The sequence below is a fragment of the Ascaphus truei genome, chromosome 5, assembly GCF_040206685.1.
Source record: "Ascaphus truei isolate aAscTru1 chromosome 5, aAscTru1.hap1, whole genome shotgun sequence".
Taxonomy (NCBI): Eukaryota; Metazoa; Chordata; class Amphibia; order Anura; family Ascaphidae; genus Ascaphus; species Ascaphus truei.
This window is the reverse complement of record NC_134487.1, coordinates 180,787,802-180,811,464: the sequence shown is the minus strand read 5'-3', so window position 1 is coordinate 180,811,464 and position 23,663 is coordinate 180,787,802. Positions and strand designations below refer to the sequence as shown.

The window sequence follows — 23,663 nt, the reverse complement described above, 5'->3', positions numbered from 1 at the left end:
CCCCACCCAGGTTTAAGTCTGTTATCCCGCTATATATGCCTTTCATCCGTCTCGATTACAATAGGATCTTTATGCCTGTTTAGTTGCCCTTTTTTTTCATCATATGGGTCAGAGACTGTTCTAATTTTACACCCAGTTTAACCAGTGGGTTTTCAGAGCACCGGACACCACGGGGTTCACTCTCCCATATACCACAATTTACATTGAAAAATAGGTTGCCCACCCCTGCTATACACTATACACTTGATACATAAAGCTTGGCCCCTTGCAGATACATTTGCCAGAATGCCCTCCTACTGTATCTGTATTTTCCTCTTACCAATTAGATTGTAAGATCTTCGGAGCAGGGACTCCTTTTCCTATATGTTACTTTTATGTCTGAAGCACTTATTCCCATGATCTGTTATTTGTATTATTTGTTGTTTATATGATTGTCATGTGTATTACTGCTGTGACGCGCTATGTACATTAATGGCGCTATATAAATAAAGAGATACATACATAGATACATTAAAAACATTTTATATGCATACATACATATAATGCGCTGCAGCCTGCCAAGGCTTTCTGTTTAGTTAATGTTGCCTAGCAACCTCACCACCAGTGGTGGGACCACCTTTAGGGGCCCATCCTTCTTGCGCCGGACACTATCCTGGCATTTTAGCAGCCAGAACAGCGTTCTGGCATGTCTAAAGGCCCCCCTCTCTCCTCCTCCCCGCGCCCTACCTTACTCGATGGCGGTAGAGGGAGCCCACCCAGGTGGTCCTAACACAGAAATGTGACCGGGGGCCAGTCGGTGTCCTGCTAAGAGAGTGCAGACATTGACTGGAAGGAGAGCAGTGCAGCGTGCAGAGAGGCCCAGCAGATCATTGCCGGTAAGCAGCATGGAGTAGCGATCGCCGTCAGAGGGGACCCTCAATGGTTGCAGTCAAAGTCATACTGAAGTATGTTGTGAAGTACAGGCCTGCTACATTTTGTTGCATTAAAGAGCTCCAACGGTGTCCGGCACCTAGATGCTCAGGATTGGTTGGCCGTATCATCACTGACATTGACATACATCCGCTCAACGTTTAAGTACAGTGTTATGTTGATGTGCTGTTATGTGACTGTGGTGATCCTTTGTTAAGGATCACAAGGTTCTCTAGTATCTATCTTTAGGTATCTATAAACTCTGTTATACCTCATCCGCCTTGTTTGTTTCCAGTTGTCTGATCGCAAGCCACGTTTGGCATATCAATTGGACATAAAGGACTCGGGCCCGCATCTCAGCATCAGGTATCAATCTGGAGCTTATAGAAAGAGGAGTTACACAAATAATGCAGAAGGCATTGCACGAGTAAGTGTCCTAGGCTCGGGAGAGAATATAGTGTTAAAGGAACCTGCAGGGTTCAAATATATTTGAATGGTTGTACTGACCATGGTTAGTCATCTACTGTATTTAAATGGTTTTACTAACCACGGTTATAATAAATCCAAACGGAGATCTGTAGGACATGAATACCGTATGAGGATTACACGTGTACACCACAGGTTGAAGAAGAGCATCGGATGGTGACAAACATCAATGCTGCACCCTTGTGTAGTTTAAAAGCATATATAACAGATAAATGAGAAGCTGCCGCTCTCCAATTGTACAGAGATATAAACAATAGGGTGCATAAGGGAATAAATAGTAATTGAGTACGGGTAAAGGTCACAGATGTGGCCCAAAAGAATCCTATTTTGCACTCTCTATTGACAGATGTTAAGCTGGGAAAGATTCAATCCCTGGGATGTCCCCCATACGCTTACATCAAAATATAAAACCAAGTTTATTAAACATTTATGCAACACTTAAACAAACCTATAGACAACCACAATGTGGCTAAAAAACAAAGAACAGCGGGACACGGCTAAATATTAATGGTATGAATACCAGAGCAGCAAGTGGCTGGCAACCCCCATATACCAAGGTGTGAAATTAGGGATACTCCTCCTATTTATATTCACATATGTATCACACCAAATCTACTTTTGTTTATAGGGTGCCGCAGGGGTAAACAATGATTGGTCGTAACAGAATATAGAGCGCTTAGCAGTACGGTGACGTCACAGTAGCATAAATATGCTCACACCTGCAGGGTGGATGTGTGCATGCAGTGTATATAATACAGAGTGCACTATGTGCAATTAATGCCTATCCGTACGTAGTATGTGCAACGTCTTATAAGTATAGGCAGCAAGCCCGTATACATATATTCCTACTAAGAGAAATGTTAACCTTAAACTGGTTCTACTGCATCACATGTATATAGACCGAATTGGTCTCAGTAGTGCGATCTATGGTAAGTGTCGCAGCAGTGCGAACCAAAGGATATTAATCGTGCGTTTTATATCCTGTTGTTAATTAATTCCCCTTGCCTTCACATTAAGGCTAATACACTCAGCTTCTGCTGTGAAGCTATATGGAGGCATACGACCTGTTCACCCAGTGGTTGTTGTTAAGTCAAACGTCTCCTGCTCCTCATACGTCCGCGCTCCCGCGCCTCCTGATGACGTCACAGAAATGACGTCATCACGTACCGACGTACGTTTCACGCTGTCTAGCGCTTCGTCAGGGTAGTGGGAGTGATTTCTAGTGAAGCCTCCCTTTCTATTTATGCAGATTGGCCGAGAGGGGGGCGTACCCCGGTCGACCTATCAGCTGTGTTATAAGGTAAAGTAGACCTGTGTCATAGGTCACTGAGTGCACCAATTTAACACACTGTGTGCCACAGAGTATCTACTCGTGTATTGCCCATGTTGCTTGGCAACTTTATAGGGCTATGATGAGAGAAATAGTGTTCTCATTATTACAGGAAAGATTGCGTATACAAAACATGAGCCCATGCTGTGGTGCTGTCGCTGCGAGATTGGCTAGGTGGATTATGCTGGAATAGATCACAATAGGGATGGCGGCGTCAGGTAACGCACATAATAAGTGTTGCAAGGCATAGTAATACCCACTCACTGTAGTGGGTTTAAGATATTAGGCAAGATGTGTCACATATATCATATTAACCTAATACATATAGTGTAGTAATGTGATGCTCAAGACTTCTTTTATCAGTTGTGTAGGATTGTGAGCACATTTAGGTGACCGCCTCTAAAAGTCAATACGGTCAGGAGTTTAGGACTCCGCTATATACCAGAGCCCCAGATACTGTTGTTTCCATGTTTATGACTTCATCTTGTGATATACTGCCTTCAATGTGTATAAGGACACTGATGCCACCATCCATATGTGAAGCATCACCACGTTGCAATTGAAGGGAAGGAGAGTTGTAAGTGTACTGGGGAGGCATGATAACCTACAAAAATGATGAGCAGATATATCCTTCATTCATCCCATGGGGTTGTAACGTCTGCAGCATGAAAATCCATTGACATTCACGCTGCATAAGACGTTTGTCCCAATTGCCTTTTCGGGCACCCCATGGAATGTGTTCAATGCCACAGAACGTCAGGAATTGTGGGTCACCCTTGTGTTCGTTGTGGACATGGCGTGCGACCGGGGTATCTTGGGTATTTCTTATGGAACCCAGATGTTCCAGGACCCTCACCTTGAGGGCCCTATGGGTCTTACCCACATATCGCATGCCACATCTACAGGTGATCAAGTATACTACTCCCTCTGAAAGGCAGTTGATGTAGTGTTTGATATCGTATGGTTTATTGGGTGGGTTAGGGATTGTTTTGGTAGTTTTCATGAAGGGACAAGCCCTACAGCGCCCACAGGGATATGAACCAACCGGTTTTCTATCCCCAACCATGTCCTTTGCTTTTGTTCTTTAAAATGACTATGCACCAGTCTGTCTTTCAGGTTCCTGGCCCTCCTGCAAGTCATTGTTGGTGTCTCCCGTAGTACCTGTCGCAACACGGAATCGTTTGTCAGAATGTGCCAATGTTTATTTAGAATGTTTCTAAGGTCCTGCCACTGATCATTAAATGTCCCAGTGTAGCGTATTACTTTCTCCTGTTGTGTTTGTGAATTCTGTCTGTCCACTAGGAGTTGCTGTCTTGGTGTCTCCCTAGCCCTTCTGTATGCATTGTTCACAGCACTTTTGGAGTACCCTCGTGTGATGAATCTCGCATTCATATCCACTGCCTGCCTATTAAACTCGTCTAATGTTGAGCAATTCCTGCGCAACCTTAGAAACTGACCAGTGGGTATATTCTTTATTATGTGTCGAGGGTGATGGCTGTCGGCTCGTAGAAGACTATTAGTCGCAGTTTCTTTCCTATATATTGTTGTTGACAGTTTACCATCAGATTCTTTGGTAATTGTCAAATCTAGGAAATTCAGAGTGGTCTCATTTATTTCAGACGTCAACTTTAAATTGTGGTCGTTTTTATTCAGTACCTCAATAAACCGGATCAGAAGGGGTTTGGGGCCTTTCCACAGAAGGATGATATCATCTATGTAGTGCCCCCACCATTCCACATACATGGTGTACTCCTCCAGGGCTTCGCTGAAGACCACTGTTTCCTCCCACCAGCCAAGATATAGATTGGCGTAGGTGGGGGCACAGGTGGTCCCCATAGCGGTGCCCTGGATCTGATGGTAGAATTTCTGATCAAACGTAAAGTAATTACGTGTGAGGACAAAGTCTAAAAGCTGGATGATAAAGTCATTGTGTGTGTAACATCTATTGTCACGTTGTAATAAAAAATGAATAACAGCCTTTAGACCTACTGCGTGAGGGATACTGGTGTATAGTCCCTCAACGTCAAGTCCTACAATCAATGTATCAGAGCTAACCACAACATCTTCCAAACGCAGAAGGACGTCTTTCGTATCACGCAGAAAGGAAGGTAAGGAATTCACGAACGGCCTTAAGACTACATCTAGATATTTACTAGCATTAGCCGTTAGGCTATCAATACCGGAGACAATAGGTCTCCCTGGTGGTGGTAATTTATTCTTATGTAGCTTAGGCAGATGGTAAAATGTGGCAATTTGTGGATTCTGTACCATGATAAATTCCATTTCCCTTTTCGTGATAACCTGGTTATTGCATCCTTCACTCAAAATCTTTAGGAGTTGGATTTTAAAAAGAGTCGTCGGGTCTTCCTGGAGTACTTTGTAGCTTTTTTTGTCTGATAAAAGTCTTCTGCACTCAATAGCATAGTCCTCTTTATTTAGTACAACTACATTCCCACCCTTATCTGAAGGTTTTATTTCAATCAGGGGGTCTTTTTCCAAATCTGTTAATGCTAATCTTTGGGAGTGTGTAAGATTCTGTTTCTTTGTTCTTTTGTGTAGTTGCATAATGTCCGCTGTCACTACCTTAACGAATACGTCCACATTGGAACATGACTCAGATGGAGGGGTAAACTTAGATTGGCTTTTAAGCTCAGTAAATGGTCCACTTCCATATGGTCTGTCACATTCCTCAACTAGGTCACTTAGCATGTCTAGATTATCCAGTTCAGTCTCTGTCAGGTGCTCTAGTGCTGTGCCCTGTATCATATTGTGCCTCCTTCTATGAAAGAATTTGTGTAGCAGGAGCTTTCTTGAAAATAAGTTCAAGTCTTTAACGCATTGAAATGGAATCATATTACTGGTGGGGGAGAAGGAGAGTCCTTTACTCAAAACCTCTATGTGATGGGTGTCGAGTATTTTGTTTGATAGATTAACTACCTGTTTCTTCTCTTCCTCCCTCTGTAGGGTCTCCTTGGCTGCACCTGTGGTTGGTATCCCCATATTTCTCTGTCTCTTAGAGATACCTCCCTTCCCCCTCCTGGTCTTCCTCGTCCTGGTTGGGTATACCTCCCTCCTACTCCTAAAAAAAGTTGATTATCGGATGCAGTGTGGGGTCCAGTGGCACCTTGTTCGGTATAGGGAGTGTTTTGTCTATCTCCTGGATTTGTTTCTGGATCTGTGTCACTAGCGGAGTGCTCCCACTCCGTTGAGGTTTCTAAGGGGGTTGGGGTATACTTTTTCTTTTGTGCCTTGATTTTGTATCTAAAGATGTTCCCCTCTTTAAAATCAATTGAGTCCCTAATAAATTTTTTCTGTTTCCTCGGTTTTATGTCTGACTTGAGTTTGTCAATATTAACTTTAAGTTTCTGTTCCAGACTACAGAATTCTTCCTGACCGTTCCATGTCTCTATATCCTTTCTTAATAGCTCTATGTTGGTATTTGTCTTTATCAGCTTTTCTTTCTCATGTTCAAGTAATAATGTCATTAGTTTAAATGAACATTTGAGAAGTTCTGATTCCCATGCTTTGTTGAAGGCAGCATCGGTTTGGTATTGAGACGGGGACAAGTTCAATCTTAGGCCTCGAGGGACTAGATCAAGTTTCAGATAGTTAGTAAGACTAGTTATCTCCCACCAAATTCTGGCCTGTAATTTCATTGCTTTCTCCAAATCACTGAAGAAGCTTTTAATGTCATTCTGGCCAGAATTTGGTGGTAATTCTGCATCTAGTGAAAAAACAGTGGTGGCCTCATTAAACCATGCGTCAAAGTCCGGTGTAGTGGAAAGAAAGCCTGCCATAGACACCTTAGTGTGGAGACTAAAGGTGAACGGAGGCACCTATCCTCGGTATTGGCTCGCAATTAAGCTTCACAGCACGTGCTCATATAAGGTAATACCCCATTCCTGGGGAGCTGGCAAATAGAAAAGAACCTAGTTCTTATAAGCATATATAACAGATAAATGAGAAGCTGCCGCTCTCCAATTGTACAGAGATATAAACAATAGGGTGCATAAGGGAATAAATAGTAATTGAGTACGGGTAAAGGTCACAGATGTGGCCCAAAAGAATCCTATTTTGCACTCTCTATTGACAGATGTTAAGCTGGGAAAGATTCAATCCCTGGGATGTCCCCCATACGCTTACATCAAAATATAAAACCAAGTTTATTAAACATTTATGCAACACTTAAACAAACCTATAGACAACCACAATGTGGCTAAAAAACAAAGAACAGCGGGACACGGCTAAATATTAATGGTATGAATACCAGAGCAGCAAGTGGCTGGCAACCCCCATATACCAAGGTGTGAAATTAGGGATACTCCTCCTATTTATATTCACATATGTATCACACCAAATCTACTTTTGTTTATAGGGTGCCGCAGGGGTAAACAATGATTGGTCGTAACAGAATATAGAGCGCTTAGCAGTACGGTGACGTCACAGTAGCATAAATATGCTCACACCTGCAGGGTGGATGTGTGCATGCAGTGTATATAATACAGAGTGCACTATGTGCAATTAATGCCTATCCGTACGTAGTATGTGCAACGTCTTATAAGTATAGGCAGCAAGCCCGTATACATATATTCCTACTAAGAGAAATGTTAACCTTAAACTGGTTCTACTGCATCACATGTATATAGACCGAATTGGTCTCAGTAGTGCGATCTATGGTAAGTGTCGCAGCAGTGCGAACCAAAGGATATTAATCGTGCGTTTTATATCCTGTTGTTAATTAATTCCCCTTGCCTTCACATTAAGGCTAATACACTCAGCTTCTGCTGTGAAGCTATATGGAGGCATACGACCTGTTCACCCAGTGGTTGTTGTTAAGTCAAACGTCTCCTGCTCCTCATACGTCCGCGCTCCCGCGCCTCCTGATGACGTCACAGAAATGACGTCATCACGTACCGACGTACGTTTCACGCTGTCTAGCGCTTCGTCAGGGTAGTGGGAGTGATTTCTAGTGAAGCCTCCCTTTCTATTTATGCAGATTGGCCGAGAGGGGGGCGTACCCCGGTCGACCTATCAGCTGTGTTATAAGGTAAAGTAGACCTGTGTCATAGGTCACTGAGTGCACCAATTTAACACACTGTGTGCCACAGAGTATCTACTCGTGTATTGCCCATGTTGCTTGGCAACTTTATAGGGCTATGATGAGAGAAATAGTGTTCTCATTATTACAGGAAAGATTGCGTATACAAAACATGAGCCCATGCTGTGGTGCTGTCGCTGCGAGATTGGCTAGGTGGATTATGCTGGAATAGATCACAATAGGGATGGCGGCGTCAGGTAACGCACATAATAAGTGTTGCAAGGCATAGTAATACCCACTCACTGTAGTGGGTTTAAGATATTAGGCAAGATGTGTCACATATATCATATTAACCTAATACATATAGTGTAGTAATGTGATGCTCAAGACTTCTTTTATCAGTTGTGTAGGATTGTGAGCACATTTAGGTGACCGCCTCTAAAAGTCAATACGGTCAGGAGTTTAGGACTCCGCTATATACCAGAGCCCCAGATACTGTTGTTTCCATGTTTATGACTTCATCTTGTGATATACTGCCTTCAATGTGTATAAGGACACTGATGCCACCATCCATATGTGAAGCATCACCACGTTGCAATTGAAGGGAAGGAGAGTTGTAAGTGTACTGGGGAGGCATGATAACCTACAAAAATGATGAGCAGATATATCCTTCATTCATCCCATGGGGTTGTAACGTCTGCAGCATGAAAATCCATTGACATTCACGCTGCATAAGACGTTTGTCCCAATTGCCTTTTCGGGCACCCCATGGAATGTGTTCAATGCCACAGAACGTCAGGAATTGTGGGTCACCCTTGTGTTCGTTGTGGACATGGCGTGCGACCGGGGTATCTTGGGTATTTCTTATGGAACCCAGATGTTCCAGGACCCTCACCTTGAGGGCCCTATGGGTCTTACCCACATATCGCATGCCACATCTACAGGTGATCAAGTATACTACTCCCTCTGAAAGGCAGTTGATGTAGTGTTTGATATCGTATGGTTTATTGGGTGGGTTAGGGATTGTTTTGGTAGTTTTCATGAAGGGACAAGCCCTACAGCGCCCACAGGGATATGAACCAACCGGTTTTCTATCCCCAACCATGTCCTTTGCTTTTGTTCTTTAAAATGACTATGCACCAGTCTGTCTTTCAGGTTCCTGGCCCTCCTGCAAGTCATTGTTGGTGTCTCCCGTAGTACCTGTCGCAACACGGAATCGTTTGTCAGAATGTGCCAATGTTTATTTAGAATGTTTCTCAGGTCATGCCACTGATCATTAAATGTCCCAATGTAGCGTATTACTTTCTCCTGTTGTGTTTGTGAATTCTGTCTGTCCACTAGGAGTTGCTGTCTTGGTGTCTCCCTAGCCCTTCTGTATGCATTGTTCACAGCACTTTTGGAGTACCCTCGTGTGATGAATCTCGCATTCATATCCACTGCCTGCCTATTAAACTTGTCTAATGTTGAGCAATTCCTGCGCAACCTTAGAAACTGACCAGTGGGTATATTCTTTATTATGTGTCGAGGGTGATGGCTGTCGGCTCGTAGAAGACTATTAGTCGCAGTTTCTTTCCTATATATTGTTGTTGACAGTTTACCATCAGATTCTTTGGTAATTGTCAAATCTAGGAAATTCAGAGTGGTCTCATTTATTTCAGACGTCAACTTTAAATTGTGGTCGTTTTTATTCAGTACCTCAATAAACCGGATCAGAAGGGGTTTGGGGCCTTTCCACAGAAGGATGATATCATCTATGTAGCGCCCCCACCATTCCACATACATGGTGTACTCCTCCAGGGCTTCGCTGAAGACCACTGTTTCCTCCCACCAGCCAAGATATAGATTGGCGTAGGTGGAGGCACAGGTGGTCCCCATAGCGGTGCCCTGGATCTGATGGTAGAATTTCTGATCAAACGTAAAGTAATTACGTGTGAGGACAAAGTCTAAAAGCTGGATGATAAAGTCATTGTGTGTGTAACATCTATTGTCACGTTGTAATAAAAAATGAATAACAGCCTTTAGACCTACTGCGTGAGGGATACTGGTGTATAGTCCCTCAACGTCAAGTCCTACAATCAATGTATCAGAGCTAACCACAACATCTTCCAAACGCAGAAGGACGTCTTTCGTATCACGCAGAAAGGAAGGTAAGGAATTCACGAACGGCCTTAAGACTACATCTAGATATTTACTAGCATTAGCCGTTAGGCTATCAATACCGGAGACAATAGGTCTCCCTGGTGGTGGTAATTTATTCTTATGTAGCTTAGGCAGATGGTAAAATGTGGCAATTTGTGGATTCTGTACCATGATAAATTCCATTTCCCTTTTCGTGATAACCTGGTTATTGCATCCTTCACTCAAAATCTTTAGGAGTTGGATTTTAAAAAGAGTCGTCGGGTCTTCCTGGAGTACTTTGTAGCTTTTTTTGTCTGATAAAAGTCTTCTGCACTCAATAGCATAGTCCTCTTTATTTAGTACAACTACATTCCCACCCTTATCTGAAGGTTTTATTTCAATCAGGGGGTCTTTTTCCAAATCTGTTAATGCTAATCTTTGGGAGTGTGTAAGATTCTGTTTCTTTGTTCTTTTGTGTAGTTGCATAATGTCCGCTGTCACTACCTTAACGAATACGTCCACATTGGAACATGACTCAGATGGAGGGGTAAACTTAGATTGGCTTTTAAGCTCAGTAAATGGTCCACTTCCATATGGTCTGTCACATTCCTCAACTAGGTCACTTGGCATGTCTAGATTATCCAGTTCAGTCTCTGTCAGGTGCTCTAGTGCTGTGCCCTGTATCATATTGTGCCTCCTTCTATGAAAGAATTTGTGTAGCAGGAGCTTTCTTGAAAATAAGTTCAAGTCTTTAACGCATTGAAATGGAATCATATTACTGGTGGGGAAGAAGGAGAGTCCTTTACTCAAAACCTCTATGTGATGGGTGTCGAGTATTTTGTTTGATAGATTAACTACCTGTTTCTTCTCTTCCTCCCTCTGTAGGGTCTCCTTGGCTGCACCTGTGGTTGGTATCCCCATATTTCTCTGTCTCTTAGAGATACCTCCCTTCCCCCTCCTGGTCTTCCTCGTCCTGGTTGGGTATACCTCCCTCCTACTCCTAAAAAAAGTTGATTATCGGATGCAGTGTGGGGTCCAGTGGCACCTTGTTCGGTATAGGGAATGTTTTGTCTATCTCCTGGATTTGTTTCTGGATCTGTGTCACTAGCGGAGTGCTCCCACTCCGTTGAGGTTTCTAAGGGGGTTGGGGTATACTTTTTCTTTTGTGCCTTGATTTTGTATCTAAAGATGTTCCCCTCTTTAAAATCAATTGAGTCCCTAATACATTTTTGACTTGAGTTTGTCAATATTAACTTTAAGTTTCTGTTCCAGACTACAGAATTCTTCCTGACCGTTCCATGTCTCTATATCCTTTCTTAATAGCTCTATGTTGGTATTTGTCTTTATCAGCTTTTCTTTCTCATGTTCAAGTAATAATGTCATTAGTTTAAATGAACATTTGAGAAGTTCTGATTCCCATGCTTTGTTGAAGGCAGCATCGGTTTGGTATTGAGACGGGGACAAGTTCAATCTTAGGCCTCGAGGGACTAGATCAAGTTTCAGATAGTTAGTAAGACTAGTTATCTCCCACCAAATTCTGGCCTGTAATTTCATTGCTTTCTCCAAATCACTGAAGAAGCTTTTAATGTCATTCTGGCCAGAATTTGGTGGTAATTCTGCATCTAGTGAAAAAACAGTGGTGGCCTCATTAAACCATGCGTCAAAGTCCGGTGTAGTGGAAAGAAAGCCTGCCATAGACACCTTAGTGTGGAGACTAAAGGTGAACGGAGGCACCTATCCTCGGTATTGGCTCGCAATTAAGCTTCACAGCACGTGCTCATATAAGGTAATACCCCATTCCTGGGGAGCTGGCAAATAGAAAAGAACCTAGTTCTTATAAGCATATATAACAGATAAATGAGAAGCTGCCGCTCTCCAATTGTACAGAGATATAAACAATAGGGTGCATAAGGGAATAAATAGTAATTGAGTACGGGTAAAGGTCACAGATGTGGCCCAAAAGAATCCTATTTTGCACTCTCTATTGACAGATGTTAAGCTGGGAAAGATTCAATCCCTGGGATGTCCCCCATACGCTTACATCAAAATATAAAACCAAGTTTATTAAACATTTATGCAACACTTAAACAAACCTATAGACAACCACAATGTGGCTAAAAAACAAAGAACAGTGGGACACGGCTAAATATTAATGGTATGAATACCAGAGCAGCAAGTGGCTAGCAACACCCATGTACCGAGGTGTGAAATTAGGGATACTCCTCCTATTTATATTCACATATGTATCACACCAAATCTACTTTTGTTTATAGGGTGCCGCAGGGGTAAACAATGATTGGTCGTAACAGAATATAGAGCGCTTAGCAGTACGGTGACGTCACAGTAGCATAAATATGCTCACACCTGCAGGGTGGATGTGTGCATGCAGTGTATATAATACAGAGTGCACTATGTGCAATTAATGCCCATTCGTACGTAGTATGTGTAACGTCTTATAAGTATAGGCAGCAAGCCCGTATACATATATTCCTACTAAGAGAAATGTTAACCTTAAACTGGTTCTACTGCATCACATGTATATAGACCGAATTGGTCTCAGTAGTGCGATCTATGGTAAGTGTCGCAGCAGTGCGAACCAAAGGATATTAATCGTGCGTTTTATATCCTGTTGTTAATTAATTCCCCTTGCCTTCACATTAAGGCTAATACACTCAGCTTCTGCTGTGAAGCTATATGGAGGCATACGACCTGTTCACCCAGTGGTTGTTGTTAAGTCAAACGTCTCCTACTCCTCATACGTCCGCGCTCCCGCGCCTCCTGATGATGTCACAGAAAAGCCAGTCACGGGAGACCAGGCCCAATACACATTTATATTTAAGGGATCAGTCACAAGGCAAAACAGGCAGTAAAATAAATTGCGGTTTATTCGGACAAGACCTCGGAAACACACAGAAATACAAGAAACAGAGAATATACACACTTACGGGGGTCTGGGGAAGAGATCTACCCTTTCCTAGTTGCAAGGCGCCTGTTCAGCAAAGGCTTACCTTGATAGGACCTTGGGCTCCTGGACCGAAATCCAGCCTGCTGGCTAGGCCTCCCCATGCTTCCAGGTGTGAATAGCTCTTTCACAGAAGCAAATGGAGAGAGGCCTGCCAGAGGCTGCTTGTCTTCAGATCTCCAACAGGAAAAAGAGAGAGAGAGCTGTTTTAACTGCCCGCTCTTATATAGGCTGAATTCCTATCTAAATCATTGAGGAGAGTAATAGCCAATTAACGCAGAGATTGAAATTACGCACTCCCTGATAGGAGGGATCAAATCAAAACTTGCCAATAGAAACCTTGCTTATCAGTTCTGACATCCAGAGCCGTTTTCTTTTTCCCTGGCTCCGTGGTGTCTAGTAAAACAAAGACATCCCAATCTGAATATCCTGCTCACCAAATGGTTTCCCCCCTCTGCCATTCCTCTCCTCTTTGAACTATGGAATCTATGCAAACTAGCCAGCATATTAACCATATGCCTGTGCTTTCTGTATAGAACCATATAGTAAACATTAAAACACAATATAAAGTACACTTCCTTACAGAATATACTTTGGGGAACCTTATACTTATAAGGGAAATAAATTGGGGAGATTTGGGCTTTGAATCCCTATCTGAACTGGGGCATGGAAATGCTAATCCACATGTAATTCACATGCTAATTCAGACTGCCTTTTGTCACCAACCTTGGTTTAAATCACAGGACAAACACAATGCATTGCAGTTTTAAAACACAGAGAACCAACATTTGGACACAAGAGCTGACACTCTCAGCCCATACCATATGGTTTCAGGGGCAGCCAGCCGGGCTCCCCCTTTATTAAGGAAGGCCGACACAGCCTATCGTCACAATGACGTCATCACGTACCGACGTACGTTTCACGCAGTCTAGAGCTTCGTCAGGGTAGTGGGAGTGATTTCTAGTGAAGCCTCCCTTTCTATTTATGCAGATTGGCCGAGAGGGGGGCGTACCCCGGTCGACCTATCAGATGTGTTATAAGGTAAAGTAGACCTGTGTCATAGGTCACTGAGTGCACCAATTTAACACACTGTGTGCCACAGAGTATCTACTCGTGTATTGCCCATGTTGCTTGGCAACTTTATAGGGCTATGATGAGAGAAATAGTGTTCTCATTATTACAGGAAAGATTGCGTATACAAAACATTAGCCCATGCTGTGGTGCTGTCGCTGCGAGATTGGCTAGGTGGATTATGCTGGAATAGATCACAATAGGGATGGCGGCGTCAGGTAACGCACATAATAAGTGTTGCAAGGCATAGTAATACCCACTCACTGTAGTGGGTTTAAGATATTAGGCAAGATGTGTCACATATATCATATTAACCTAATACATATAGTGTAGTAATGTGATGCTCAAGACTTCTTTTATCAGTTGTGTAGGATTGTGAGCACATTTAGGTGACCGCCTCTAAAAGTCAATACGGTCAGGAGTTTAGGACTCCGCTATATACCAGAGCCCCAGATACTGTTGTTTCCATGTTTATGACTTCATCTTGTGATATACTGCCTTCAATGTGTATAAGGACACTGATGCCACCATCCATATGTGAAGCATCACCACGTTGCAATTGAAGGGAAGGAGAGTTGTAAGTGTACTGGAGAGGCATGATAACCTACAAAAATGATGAGTAGATATATCCTTCATTCATCCCATGGGATTGTAACGTCTGCAGCGTGAAAATCCATTGACATTCACGCTGCATAAGACGTTTGTCCCAATTGCCTTTTCGGGCACCCCATGGAATGTGTTCAATGCCACAGAACGTCAGGAATTGTGGGTCACCCTTGTGTTCGTTGTGGACATGGCGTGCGACCGGGGTATCTTGGGTATTTCTTATGGAACCCAGATGTTCCAGGACCCTCACCTTGAGGGCCCTATGGGTCTTATCCACATATCGCACGCCACATCTACAGGTGATCAAGTATACTACTCCCTCTGAAAGGCAGTTGATGTAGTGTTTGATATCGTATGGTTTATTGGGTGGGTTAGGGATTGTTTTGGTAGTTTTCATGAAGGGACAAGCCCTACAGCGCCCACAGGGATATGAACCAACCGGTTTTCTATCACCCAACCATGTCCTTTGCTTTTGTTCTTTAAAATGACTATGCACCAGTCTGTCTTTCAGGTTCCTGGCCCTCCTGCAAGTCATTGTTGGTGTCTCCCGTAGTACCTGTCGCAACACGGAATCGTTTGTCAGAATGTGCCAATGTTTATTTAGAATGTTTCTCAGGTCATGCCACTGATCATTAAATGTCCCAATGTAGCGTATTACTTTCTCCTGTTGTGTTTGTGAATTCTGTCTGTCCACTAGGAGTTGCTGTCTTGGTGTCTCCCTAGCCCTTCTGTATGCATTGTTCACAGCACTTTTGGAGTACCCTCGTGTGATGAATCTCGCATTCATATCCACTGCCTGCCTATTAAACTCGTCTAATGTTGAGCAATTCCTGCGCAACCTTAGAAACTGACCAGTGGGTATATTCTTTATTATGTGTCGAGGGTGATGGCTGTCGGCTCGTAGAAGACTATTAGTCGCAGTTTCTTTCCTATATATTGTTGTTGACAGTTTACCATCAGATTCTTTGGTAATTGTCAAATCTAGGAAATTCAGAGTGGTCTACAGTGAGTGGGTATTACTATGCCTTGCAACACTTATTATGTGCGTTACCTGACGCCGCCATCCCTATTGTGATCTATTCCAGCATAATCCACCTAGCCAATCTCGCAGCGACAGCACCTCAGCATGGGCTCATGTTTTGTATACGCAATCTTTCCTGTAATAATGAGAACACTATTTCTCTCATCATAGCCCTATAAAGTTGCCAAGCAACATGGGCAATACACGAGTAGATACCCTGTGGCACACAGTGTGTTAAATTGGTGCACTCAGTGACCTATGACACAGGTCTACTTTACCTTATAACACAGCTGATAGGTCGACCGGGGTACGCCCCCCCTCTCGGCCAATCTGCATAAATAGAAAGGGAGGCTTCACTAGAAATCACTCCCACTACCCTGACGAAGCTCTAGACTGCGTGAAACGTACGTCGGTACGTGATGATGTCATTTCTGTGACGTCATCAGGAGGCGCGGGAGCGCGGACGTATGAGGAGCAGGAGACGTTTGACTTAACAACAACCACTGGGTGAACAGGTCGTATGCCTCCATATAGCTTCACAGCAGAAGCTGAGTGTATTAGCGTTAATGTGAAGGCAAGGGGAATTAATTAACAACAGGATATAAAACGCACGATTAATATCCTTTGGTTCGCACTGCTGCGACACTTACCATAGATCGCACTACTGAGACCAATTCGGTCTATATACATGTGATGCAGTAGAACCAGTTTAAGGTTAACATTTCTCTTAGTAGGAATATATGTATACGGGCTTGCTGCCTATACTTATAAGACGTTACACATACTACGTACGAATGGGCATTAATTGCACATAGTGCACTCTGTATTATATACACTGCATGCACACATCCACCCTGCAGGTGTGAGCATATTTATGCTACTGTGACGTCACCGTACTGCTAAGCGCTCTATATTCTGTTACGACCAATCATTGTTTACCCCTGCGGCACCCTATAAACAAAAGTAGATTTGGTGTGATACATATGTGAATATAAATAGGAGGAGTATCCCTAATTTCACACCTCGGTACATGGGTGTTGCTAGCCACTTGCTGCTCTGGTATTCATACCATTAATATTTAGCCGTATCCCGCTGTTCTTTGTTTTTTAGCCACATTGTGGTTGTCTACAGGTTTGTTTAATTGTTGCATAAATGTTTAATAAACTTGGTTTTATATTTTGATGTAAGCGTATGGGGGACATCCCAGGGATTGAATCTTTCCCAGCTTAACATCTGTCAATAGAGAGTGCAAAATAGGATTCTTTTGGGCCACATCTGTGACCTTTACCCGTACTCAATTACTATTTATTCCCTTATGCACCCTATTGTTTATATCTCTGTACAATTGGAGAGCGGCAGCTTCTCATTTATCTGTTATATATGCTTATAAGAACTAGGTTCTTTTCTATTTGCCAGCTCCCCAGGAATGGGGTATTACCTTATATGAGCACGTGCTGTGAAGCTTAATTGCGAGCCAATACCGAGGATAGGTGCCTCCGTTCACCTTTAGTCTCCACACTAAGGTGTCTATGGCAGGCTTTCTTTCCACTACACCGGACTTTGACGCATGGTTTAATGAGGCCACCACTGTTTTTTCACTAGATGCAGAATTACCACCAAATTCTGGCCAGAATGACATTAAAAGCTTCTTCAGTGATTTGGAGAAAGCAATGAAATTACAGGCCAGAATTTGGTGGGAGATAACTAGTCTTACTAACTATCTGAAACTTGATCTAGTCCCTCGAGGCCTAAGATTGAACTTGTCCCCGTCTCAATACCAAACCGATGCTGCCTTCAACAAAGCATGGGAATCAGAACTTCTCTGACTGATCCCTTAAATATAAATGTGTATTGGGCCTGGTCTCCCGTGACAGGCTTTTCTGTGACATCATCAGGAGGCGCGGGAGCGCGGACGTATGAGGAGCAGGAGACGTTTGACTTAACAACAACCACTGGGTGAACAGGTCGTATGCCTCCATATAACTTCACAGCAGAAGCTGAGTGTATTAGCGTTAATGTGAAGGCAAGGGGAATTAATTAACAACAGGATATAAAACGCACGATTAATATCCTTTGGTTCGCACTGCTGCGACACTTACCATAGATCGCACTACTGAGACCAATTCGGTCTATATACATGTGATGCAGTAGAACCAGTTTAAGGTTAACATTTCTCTTAGTAGGAATATATGTATACGGGCTTGCTGCCTATACTTATAAGACGTTACACATACTACGTACGAATGGGCATTAATTGCACATAGTGCACTCTGTATTATATACACTGCATGCACACATCCACCCTGCAGGTGTGAGCATATTTATGCTACTGTGACGTCACCGTACTGCTAAGCGCTCTATATTCTGTTACGACCAATCATTGTTTACCCCTGCGGCACCCTATAAACAAAAGTAGATTTGGTGTGATACATATGTGAATATAAATAGGAGGAGTATCCCTAATTTCACACCTCGGTACATGGGTGTTGCTAGCCACTTGCTGCTCTGGTATTCATACCATTAATATTTAGCCGTATCCCGCTGTTCTTTGTTTTTTAGCCACATTGTGGTTGTCTATAGGTTTGTTTAAGTGTTGCATAAATGTTTAATAAACTTGGTTTTATATTTTGATGTAAGCGTATGGGGGACATCCCAGGGATTGAATCTTTCCCAGCTTAACATCTGTCAATAGAGAGTGCAAAATAGGATTCTTTTGGGCCACATCTGTGACCTTTACCCGTACTCAATTACTATTTATTCCCTTATGCACCCTATTGTTTATATCTCTGTACAATTGGAAAGCGGCAGCTTCTCATTTATCTGTTATATATGTGTAACGGGTATTCCACCCCACCCAATCTCATATATAGTGTGGGTGAGTAGAACATGTGGTGTTACCGGTGTGGTGCGTTTACCTGCAGGCTCACAGGAGGTCTGAGCCTCCGCTAATGAGAGCCTGGGGCGAATCCTCTGGAACGGATCTTCTTTCAGCGCCTCCACCTATGTAGGATTCTAGGGAAGTGTAGAATGACCCTACATAGGAACCCAATCAGAAACCACACTCATAGTGATTATATAATAACTAAGGACTTTACTTATGAACATATAAGACATTACACAACATCATAAAATTATGCAATACTGGAGCACCTTCTGCCCAATGTCTGGTGTTCCCACCCAGTGTCCTGTAACCCCCACCCAATATCCCGTACTCCTACGGAGATCGTGGGTGACTGCGCAGTCACTAAATTAATAGGCCTGTTGGTGCACATATAATACAGAGGTACCTTCCGAGCACTCCGATGCTCGGGCCTGCAACACTCTTCTCAAAGGGTCAATCGACGAGGACGACTCCTCCAACCGAACTCCTGCACTTGTGGACCGCTAGGGCGGTCCCCGCGGGAACACAGTCTCTGTGGACCCCAACGTGGGTCCAACCGCTTTCCGGGAACAGCAACCGCCGCTGAATCCCTATCTCTCTAACGGGCAGTAGCGTGACAGGAACCCTAACCTAGGGCCTGTCCCTGATGTACCGCAACCTGAGGTGACTTGGGGAAAACTCCTAGGGCCTGCGGGGGTTAATAACCTGCCCCACTCTCCTAGCTACCCAAGCCCCTAATCCTCCCTATACTAGCTACTCGCTACTCCTAACAGCCTGCAGCAGACACACAGCTCTCACCGTCCGCCTGCAGACATTCACACACGCTGCACACACTGCGCCCAGCACATGCAGCGACACATGCAACACTCAACACAGCAACCTGGAACCCGCAGCAATAACCCACTGCACACACTGTGCCTATTTGCCAGTGCGCACAGCACTACCCGCTGTGGCACTGCCAAACCTGCACCTTACACACACTAAGGGTAACCTCCCTATCTAGGGCCGTCCCTTTTCAGTTACCCACTAACCTGGTGGGGAGTTGGGGCCTACCTGGAGGGTGTGGGTACCTATCTGGATGCAGGAGCTGCACTCACTCCCTGCATCCTTCCTTCCCCTTCAGCTCCGCTGCTCCAACTGACGTGACTCATGCAAAGCCCGGGAAATGTATCTCTTTTCCCGGGCTGAGCTTCCTCCAGCCCTATTGGCCACTATCAGGCACCTGGTGCCTGTCTCCCTATGCCTCCTGGGAATTGTAGTTCCCAGGGGGCTGCTATACCATTGGGGCCGCGTGCGCGCTTCTCCTGCGCATGCGCGAACTACTAATGGCCGCCTCACTGTTTCCTGCTCCTTCCTCACGCTCGCGCGACTTCCTAAGAGCTGCCTTAGCTCCCTACCCCTATCTGCGCATGCGCGACTCTGCCCTGTCTCTGGGGCTCTTCTTGCCCTCGCCCGATCACTGCGCATGCGCGAGTCTCTCCGCAATGGCGGCGCCCTCTTCGCCCGGCTCCGGGAGCGCCGGGAGCCCTGAGACGCGCGTGCGGCCTTGGCAACCGGCCGCACGCGTCCCCGGCAACCCCCGAGCCGGGACCTGACCGCCCTCTCCCCTGCCATCGCCGAACGGAGCCGCCATTGGATGCGGCGGCCCCCGCGATCGGCAGTCAGGTGAGGGGGGTGCGGTCGTGCTGGGGAGACCTGGCTACATATGCTTATAAGAACTAGGTTCTTTTCTATCTGCCAGCTCCCCAGGAATGGGGTATTACCTTATATGAGCACGTGCTGTGAAGCTTAATTGCGAGCCAATACCGAGGATAGGTGCCTCCGTTCACCTTTAGTCTCCACACTAAGGTGTCTATGGCAGGCTTTCTTTCCACTACACCGGACTTTGACGCATGGTTTAATGAGGCCACCACTGTTTTTTCACTAGATGCAGAATTACCACCAAATTCTGGCCAGAATGACATTAAAAGCTTCTTCAGTGATTTGGAGAAAGCAATGAAATTACAGGCCAGAATTTGGTGGGAGATAACTAGTCTTACTAACTATCTGAAACTTGTTCTAGTCCCTCGAGGCCTAAGATTGAACTTGGCCCCGTCTCAATACCAAACCGATGCTGCCTTCAACAAAGCATGGGAATCAGAACTTCTGAAATGTTCATTTAAACTAATGACATTATTACTTGAACATGAGAAAGAAAAGCTGATAAAGACAAATACCAACATAGAGCTATTAAGAAAGGATATAGAGACATGGAACGGTCAGGAAGAATTCTGTAGTCTGGAACAGAAACTTAAAGTTAATATTGACAAACTCAAGTCAAAAATTTATTAGGGACTCAATTGATTTTAAAGAGGGGAACATCTTTAGATACAAAATCAAGGCACAAAAGAAAAAGTATACCCCAACCCCCTTAGAAACCTCAACGGAGTGGGAGCACTCCGCTAGTGACACAGATCCAGAAACAAATCCAGGAGATAGACAAAACACTCCCTATACCGAACAAGGTGCCACTGGACCCCACACTGCATCCGATAATCAACTTTTTTTAGGAGTAGGAGGGAGGTATACCCAACCAGGACGAGGAAGACCAGGAGGGGGAAGGGAGGTATCTCTAAGAGACAGAGAAATATGGGGATACCAACCACAGGTGCAGCCAAGGAGACCCTACAGAGGGAGGAAGAGAAGAAACAGGTAGTTAATCTATCAAACAAAATACTCGACACCCATCACATAGAGGTTTTGAGTAAAGGACTCTCCTTCTTCCCCACCAGTAATATGATTCCATTTCAATGCGTTAAAGACTTGAACTTATTTTCAAGAAAGCTCCTGCTACACAAATTCTTTCATAGAAGGAGGCACAATATGATAAAGGGCACAGCACTAGAGCACCTGACAGAGACTGAACTGGATAATCTAGACATGCTAAGTGACCTAGTTGAGGAATGTGACAGACCATATGGAAGTGGACCATTTACTGAGTTTAAAAGCCAATCTAAGTTTACCCCTCCATCTGAGTCATGTTCCAATGTGGACGTATTCGTTAAGGTAGTGACAGCGGACATTATGCAACTACACAAAAGAACAAAGAAACAGAATCTTACACACTCCCAAAGATTAGCATTAACAGATTTGGAAAAAGACCCCCTGATTGAAATAAAACCTTCAGATAAGGGTGGGAATGTAGTTGTACTAAATAAAGAGGACTATGCTATTGAGTGCAGAAGACTTTTATCAGACAAAAAAAGCTACAAAGTACTCCAGGAAGACCCGACGACTCTTTTTAAAATCCAACTCCTAAAGATTTTGAGTGAAGGATGCAATAACCAGGTTATCACGAAAAGGGAAATGGAATTTATCATGGTACAGAATCCACAAATTGCCACATTTTACCATCTGCCTAAGCTACATAAGAATAAATTACCACCACCAGGGAGACCTATTGTCTCCGGTATTGATAGCCTAACGGCTAATGCTAGTAAATATCTAGATGTAGTCTTAAGGCCGTTCGTGAATTCCTTACCTTCCTTTCTGCGTGATACGAAAGACGTCCTTCTGCGTTTGGAAGATGTTGTGGTAAGCTCTGATACATTGATTGTAGGACTTGACGTTGAGGGACTATACACCAGTATCCCTCACGCAGTAGGTCTAAAGGCTGTTATTCATTTTTTATTACAACGTGACAATAGATGTTACACACACAATGACTTTATCATCCAGCTTTTAGACTTTGTCCTCACACGTAATTACTTTACGTTTGATCAGAAATTCTACCATCAGATCCAGGGCACCGCTATGGAGACCACCTGTGCCCCCACCTACGCCAATCTATATCTTGGCTGGTGGGAGGAAACAGTGGTCTTCAGCGAAGCCCTGGAGGAGTACACCATGTATGTGGAATGGTGGGGGCACTACATAGATGATATCATCCTTCTGTGGAAAGGCCCCAAACCCCTTCTGATCCGGTTTATTGAGGTACTGAATAAAAACGACCACAATTTAAAGTTGACGTCTGAAATAAATGAGACCACTCTGAATTTCCTAGATTTGACAATTACCAAAGAATCTGATGGTAAACTGTCAACAACAATATATAGGAAAGAAACTGCGACTAATAGTCTTCTACGAGCCGACAGCCATCACCCTCGACACATAATAAAGAATATACCCACTGGTCAGTTTCTAAGGTTGCGCAGGAATTGCTCAACATTAGACGAGTTTAATAGGCAGGCAGTGGATATGAATGCGAGATTCATCACACGAGGGTACTCCAAAAGTGCTGTGAACAATGCATACAGAAGGGCTAGGGAGACACCAAGACAGCAACTCCTAGTGGACAGACAGAATTCACAAACACAACAGGAGAAAGTAATACGCTACATTGGGACATTTAATGATCAGTGGCATGACCTGAGAAACATTCTAAATAAACATTGGCACATTCTGACAAACGATTCCGTGTTGCGACAGGTACTACGGGAGACACCAACAATGACTTGCAGGAGGGCCAGGAACCTGAAAGACTGACTGGTGCATAGTCATTTTAAAGAACAAAAGCAAAGGACATGGTTGGGGGATAGAAAACCGGTTGGTTCATATCCCTGTGGGCGCTGTAGGGCTTGTACCTTCATGAAAACTACCAAAACAATCCCTAACCCACCCAATAAACCATACGATATCAAACACTACATCAACTGCCTTTCAGAGGGAGTAGTATACTTGATCACCTGTAGATGTGGCGTGCGATATGTGGGTAAGACCCATAGGGCCCTCAAGGTGAGGGTCCTGGAACATCTGGGTTCCATAAGAAATACCCAAGATACCCCGGTCGCACGCCATGTCCACAACGAACACAAGGGTGACCCACAATTCCTGACGTTCTGTGGCATTGAACACATTCCATGGGGTGCCCGAAAAGGCAATTGGGACAAACGTCTTATGCAGCATGAATGTCAATGGATTTTCACGCTGCAGACGTTACAACCCCATGGGATGAATGAAGAATATATCTACTCATCATTTTTGTAGGTTATCATGCCTCTCCAGTACACTTACAACTCTCCTTCCCTTCAATTGCAACGTGGTGATGCTTCACATATGGATGGTGGCATCAGTGTCCTTATACACATTGAAGGCAGTATATCACAAGATGAAGTCATAAACATGGAAACAACAGTATCTGGGGCTCTGGTATATAGCGGAGTCCTAAACTCCTGACCGTATTGACTTTTAGAGGCGGTCACC

The 23,663-nt window shown here is 44.0% G+C and overlaps 1 long non-coding RNA gene across 2 annotated transcripts in view; it reads right to left on the bottom strand.

The window, feature by feature from the left end:
- LOC142495638 (uncharacterized) overlaps positions 1-23,663 on the bottom strand; it is a 39,778-nt gene that overhangs the window by 13,347 nt on the left and 2,768 nt on the right. For both annotated transcript variants that reach the window (XR_012801781.1, XR_012801780.1), the window contains exon 3: positions 1,181-1,289. This is a non-coding gene — a long non-coding RNA (uncharacterized LOC142495638). The remainder of the gene's footprint in view (positions 1-1,180; positions 1,290-23,663) is intronic.